The sequence below is a fragment of the Aristolochia californica genome, unplaced genomic scaffold, assembly GCF_029961685.1.
Source record: "Aristolochia californica isolate CCGP_79_NKW_82.1479 unplaced genomic scaffold, dmAriCali1.0.hap1 SCAF_4, whole genome shotgun sequence".
Lineage (NCBI taxonomy): Eukaryota > Viridiplantae > Streptophyta > Magnoliopsida > Piperales > Aristolochiaceae > Aristolochia > Aristolochia californica.
Window position 1 is genome coordinate 25,630,693 of NW_027182103.1, and position 7,037 is coordinate 25,637,729.

Below are 7,037 nucleotides of genomic sequence, written 5' to 3' on the forward strand. Positions count from 1 at the left end.
TTATTTTTTAAGGAATCACTTAGGATTGGGAGTCAACACTCAGTTAAAAATCCCCCACCTCCCCCTTTTCCCGACGATTGCAGAATATGATATATAAAAACTAAAAAGAGTTTACAATCCCTAAAAATTATAGACACTTTTAGGAATTATCTCTCTCTAAATTTGTACATTGTGCAATTCCATTTTATATGTATACTTTTTTCTTAAATCAAAACATGACTTTTCACTTTCACTTCATCTCGTAAACAAAAAAAGAGAGAAAAGGCAAATAGATCACAACAAAATCAAAATTTTAGAGTTTATGTGTGGAAAGAATTTAAATCAATAACAAATGGAAGTAAAGAAAATTTATTCACACCCCAAAAATGAACACAAAATTTTTTTTATGCAAGTTTGGGAAATTCCACTAGTTCAACCCTAATAGCTCGGAATTTTATAAGAAAGAGATTTTTCTACACAAGTTTTAAAAAATGGATATGCATGCTTGAAACATGTTAAAAATTCAAATGACCTTTGGCTCCAAACTTTTTAAAGATAAGAACATTAAATTCCCAAATGAACGTTCGGTGGGATATTTAACCGAGTCAAACAAGCCAATATTTTGCCCATTTACAAAATGCTGACTTAACGATCATAGATGAATGTAAAGTGATTTATCATGTGTAACGGGCTATATTTTTGTAAGGAATGACTTATGGATTGGGTGTCAACACTCAGTTAAAAATCCCTTGCCTCCCTATTTTCCCGACGATTGTAGAAGCTGATAAATTAAAAACAAAAAAGAGCTCACAATCCCTTAAAATTACAGACACTTTTGGAATTATCACTCTGTACATTTGTGCATTGTGCATTTCCATTTTAGATGTATATTTTTTTCGTAAATAAAAACTTTAGTTTTCACTTTCCCTTCATCTCGTAAACAAAAAAGAGATAAAATGAAAATAGATCACAACAAAATGAAAATTTTAGAGTTTATGTATGGAAATAATTTAAAGCAATAACTAATGTAAGTAAAGAAAATTTATTCACACACCACAAATGAACACCAAAGTTTTGTTATCCAAGTTTGGGAAATTCCATTAGTTCAACCCTTACAGCTCAGAATTTTATAAGAAAAAGATTTTTCTACACATGTTTTAGCAATTTGATATGCATGCTTGAAACATGTTAAAGATGAAAATAACCTATGGATCCAAACCTTTTAAAGTGAGTAACAGTAAATTCCCAAGGGAACATGAGATGGGATATTTACCTGAGTCATACAAGCCATTATTTTGCAATTTTACAAAAAGTTGACCGAACTATTTATCATGCGTAACGGGCAAAAATTTTGTAAGGAATCACTTATGGAATGGGAGTCAACACTAAGTTAAAAATCTCCCACCTCCCCCTTTCCTGATGATTGTAAAACTTGGTATATAAAAACTAAAAAGAGTTTACAATCCCTAAAAATTACAGACAGTTTTTTGAATTATCTCTCTCTACGTTTGTGCATTGTGCATTTCCTTTTAAGATGTATACTTTTTGCTTAAATCAAAACTTGAGTTTTCACGTTCCCTTCATCTTGTAAAAAAAAATAGAAAAAAAGCAAAAAGCTCACTACAAAATGAAAATTTTAGAGTTTATGTATGGAAAGAATTTAAAGAAATAAAAAATATTAGTAAAGAAAATTTATTCACACACCACAAATGAACACAAAAGTTTTGTTATCCAAGTTTGGAAAAATTCCACTAGTTCAACCCTAATAGCTCAGAATTTTATAAGAAAGATATTTTTCTACACATATTTTAAAAAATGGATATGCATGATTGAAACATGTTAAAGATGCAAATGACCTATGGATCCAAACCTTTTAAAGAAAATAATATTAAATTCCCAAGTGAATGTGCGGTGGGATATTTACCCGACTCAGACAAGCCATTATTTTGCCCATTTACAAAAAGCTGACCTAACGATCATAGATGATTGTAAAGTGATTTATCATTCGTAACAAGCTACATTTTTGTGAGGAATGACTTATGGATTGGGAGTTAACACTAAGTTAAAAATCCCCCGCATCCCCCTTGTCCCGATGATTGCAGAACATGATATATAAAAACCTAAAAAGAGTTTACAATCCCTAAAAATTACTCACATTATTTGGAATTATCTCTCTCTACATTTGTGCATTGTGCATTTATATTTTAGATGTATACTTTTTTCTTAAATCAAAACTTGAGTTTTCACTTTCCCTTCATTTGGTAATAAAAAAAAGATATAAAAGGTAAATAGATCACAACAAATTGAAAATCATAGAGTTTATGTCTGGAAATCATTTAAAAATATTTTAATGCAATAACAAATGTAAGTAAATAAAATTTATTCACACACCACAAATGAACACAAAATTGTTGTTATCCAAGTTTGGGAAATTCCACTAGTTCAACCCTAATAGCTCGGAATTTTATAAGAAGGAGATTTTTCTACAAATCTTTTTAAAAATGGATATGCAGGCTTGAAACATGTAAAAGATGCAAATGACCTATGGATCCAAACATTTTAAAGAGAATAACATTAAATTCCCAAGTGAACGTGGGTGGGATATTTACCCGAGTCAAACAAGCAATTATTTTGCCCATTTACAAAAAGCTGACCTAACAATCATAGATGATTGTAAAGAGATTTATCATGCATAACGGGCTATATTTTTTTAAGGAATGACTTATTGATTGGGATTCAACACTTAGTTAAAAATCCCTCGCCTCGCCCTTTTCCCAACAATGGCAGAACCTGAGATATAAAAACTAAAAAGAGTTTACAATCCCTAAAATTTATAGAGACATTTTGGAATTATATCTCTCCTCTTATGTGCATTGTGCATTTCCATTTTTTATGTATACTTTTTTCTTAAATCAAAATTTGAGTTTTCACTTTTTCTTTATATTGTAAACAAAAAAAGAGATAAAAAACTAATAGATCACAACAAAATGAAAATTTTAGAGTTTATGTATGGAAAGAATTTAAAGCAATAAAAAATGTAAGCAAAGAAAATTTATTCACTCACAACAAATGAACACAAAAGTGTTGACTCCCAATCCATAAGTCATTCCTTAAAAAAATATATCCCATTACGCATGATAATTCACTTTACAATCATCTATGATCGTTAGGTCAATTTTTTGTAAATGGCCAAAATAATGGCTTGTTTGACTCGGGTAAATATCCCACCACACGTTCACTTGGGAATTTAATTTTATTCTCTTTAAAAGGTTTGGATCCATAGGTCATTTGCATCTTTTACATGTTTCAAGCATGCATATCCATTTTTTAAAACATGTGTAGAAAAATCTCTTTCTTATAAAATTCCAAGCTATTAGGGTTGAACTACTGGAATTTCCCAAACTTGGATAAAAAAACTTTTGTATTCATTTGTGGTGTGTGAGTAAATTATCTTTACTTACATTTGTTATTTCTTTAAATTCTTTCCTTACATAAACCCTAACATTTTCATTTTGTTGAGATCTATTTGCCTTTTATCTCTTTTTTTGTTTACGAGATAAAGGGAAAGTGAAAACTCAAGTTTTGATTTAAGAAAAATGTATACATCTAAAATGGAAATGCACAAATTTAGAGAGAGATAATTCCAAAAAGTGTCTGTAGTTTTTCGGAATTGTAAACTCTTTTTAGTTTTTATACATCAGGTTCTGCATTAGTCGCGAAAAAGGGGAGGTGGAGGATTTTTAACTTAGAGTTCACTCCCAATCCATAAGTCTTGCTTCCAAGAATATAGCCCGTTACACATGATAAATCACTTTACAATCATCTATGATCATTAGGTTAGCTTTTTGTAAATGGGCAAAATAAAGGCTTGTTTGACTCGGGTAAATATTCCACCACTCGTTCACTTGGGAATTTAATTTTATTCTCTTTAAAAGGTTTGGATCCATAAGTCATTAGCATCTTTAACATGTTTCAAGCATGCATAGTCATTTTTTAAAACTTGTGTAGAAAAATCTCTTTCTCATAAAATTCCTAGCTATTAGTGTTGAATTAGTGGAATTTCCCAAACATGGATAACAAAGCTTTTATGTTCATTTGTGGTGTGTGAATAAATTATCTTTACTTAAATTTGTTATTGCTTTAAATTCTTTCCTTACATAAACTCTAAAATTTTCATTTTTTTGTGATCTATTTGCCTTTTATCTCTTTTTTTTGTTTACGAGAAGAAGGAAAAGTGAAAACTAAATTTTTGATTTATGAAAAGAGAATACATCTAAAAAGGAAATGCACAATGCACTAATGTACAGAGAGATAATTCCAAAAAGTGTCTGTAATTTTTAGGGATTGTAAACTCTTTTTAGTTTTTATATATTTGGTTCTCCAATCATCGGGAAAAGGGGGAGGCGGGGGATTTTTAACTGAGTGTTGACTCCTAATCCATAATCATTCCTTACAAAAATATTGCCCCTTAAGCATGATAAATCACTTTACAATCATCTCTGATTGTTAGGTCAGCTTTTTGTGAAAGGGGAAAATAATGGCTTGTTTGACTCGGGTAAATATCCCACCGCACGTTTACTTGGGAATTTAATGTTATTCTCTTTAAAAGGTTTGGATCCATAGGGAATTTGCATCTTTAACATGTTTCAAGCATGCATATCCATTATTTAAAACATGTGTAGGAAAATCTCTTTCTTATAAATTTTCGAGCTATTAGGGTTTAACTAGTGGAATTTTCCTAATCTAAGATAACAAAAATTTTGTGTACATTTTTGGTCTGTGAATAAATTTTCTTTACTTAAATTTTTTATTGCTTGAAATTCTTTCCATACATAAATACTAAAATTTTCATTTTGTTGCGATTGATTTACCTTTTATTTCTTTTTATGTTTACGAGATGAAGGGAAAGTGAAAACTCAATTTTTGATCCATGAAAAAGGAATACATCTAAAAAGGAAATACACAATGCACTTATGTAGAGAGAGATAATTCCAAAAAGTGTCTGTAATTTTTAGGGATTGTAAACTCTTTTTAGTTTTTATATATCAGATTCTGCAATCGTGGGGAAAAGGGGGTGGCGCGGGATTTTTAACTGAGTGTTGACTCCTAATCCATAAGTCATTCCTTAAAAAAATATTACACCCTTAAGAGAGATAAATCACTTTGCAATCATCTATGATTGTTAGGTCAACTTTTTGTGAATGGGAAAAATAATTGCTTGTTTGACTCGGGTAAATATCCCACCGCACGTTTACTTGGGAATTTAATGCTATTCTCTTTAAAAGGTTTGGATCCTTAGGTCATTTGCATCTTTAACATGTTTCAAGAATGCATATCCATTATTTAAAACATGTCTAGGAAAATCTCTTTCTTATAAAATTTTGAGCTATTAGGGTTGAACTAGTGGAATTTTCCAAAACTAAGATAACAAAACTTTTGTGTACATTTTTGGTGTGTGAATAAATTTTCTTTACTTAAATTTGTTATTGCATTAAATTCTTTCCATACATAAACTCTAAAATTTTCATTTTGTTGCGATTGATTTGCCTTTTATTTCTTTTTTTGTCTACGAGATGAAGGGGAAGTGAAAACTCAATTTTTGATTTATGAAAAAAGAATACATCTAAAAAGGAAATGCACAATGCACTAATGTAGAGAGAGATAATTCCAAAAAGTGTCTGTAACTTTTAGGGATTGTAAACTCTTTTTAGTTTTTATATATCAGGTTGTGCAATCATCGGGAAAAGGGGGAGGCGGGGGATTTTTAACTGAGTGTTGAATCCTAATCCATAAGTCATTCCTTACAAAAATATAGCCCCTTAAGCATGATAAATCACTATACAATCATCTATGATCGTTAGGTTAGCTTTCTGTGAATGGGCAAAATAGTGGCTTGTTTGACTCGGGTAAATATCCCACCGCACGTTTACTTGGGAATTTAATGTTATTCTCTTTAAAAGGTTTGGATCCAAAGGTTATTTGCATCTTTAACATGTTTCAAGCATGCATATCCATTATTTAAAACATGTGTAGTAAATTCTCTTTCATATAAAATTTTGAGCTATTAGGGTTGAACTAGTGGAAGTTTCCAAAACTAAGATAACAAAACTCTTGTGTACATTTTTGGTGTATGAATAAATTTTCTTTACTTACATTTGTTATTACTTGAAATTCTTTCCATACATAAAGTCTAAAATTTTCATTTTTTTGCGATTGATTTGCCTTTTATTTCTTTTTTTCTTTACGAGATGAAGGGAGAGATAACTCCAAAAAGTGTCTGTAATTTTTAGTGATTGTAAACTCTTTTTAGTTTTTATATATCAAGTTCTACGATCATCGGGAAAAGGGGGAGGGGGGGGATTTTTAAGTGAGTGTTGACTCCCAATCCATAAGTCATTCCTTACAAAATTGTAGCCCTTTACGCATGATAAATCCCTTTAGAATTATCTATGATCGTTAGGTCAGCTTTTTGTAAATGGGCAAAATAATGGCTTGTTTGACTCGAAATATCCCACCCCACGTTCACTGGGGAATTTAATGTTATTATCTTTAAAAGGTTTGGATCCATAGGTCATTTGCATCTTTAACAAGTTTCAAGCATGCATATCCATTTTTTAAAACATGTGTGGAAAAATCTCTTTCTTATAAAATTTCGAGCTATAAGGGTTGAAGAAGTGGAATTTCCCAAACTTGGATAACAAAACTTTTGTGTTCATTTAAATTTTCTTTACTTACATTTGTTATTTATTTTAAAAAATTTCCATACATAAACTCTAAATTTTACATTTTGTTTTGATCTATTTCCCTTTTATCACTTTTTTTTTTTTACGTTATAGGGAAAGTGAAAACTCATGTTTTGATTTAAGAAAAAAGTATAGAACTAAAATGGAAATGCACAATTCACAAATTTAGAGAGAAATAATTCCAAAAAGTGTCTGTAATTTTTAGCGATTCTAAACTCTTTTTAGTTTTTATATATCAGGTTCTGCAATTGTCGGAAAAAGGGGGAGGCGGGGGATTTTTAACTGAGTATTGACTCAAAAAATTAAGTCACTCCT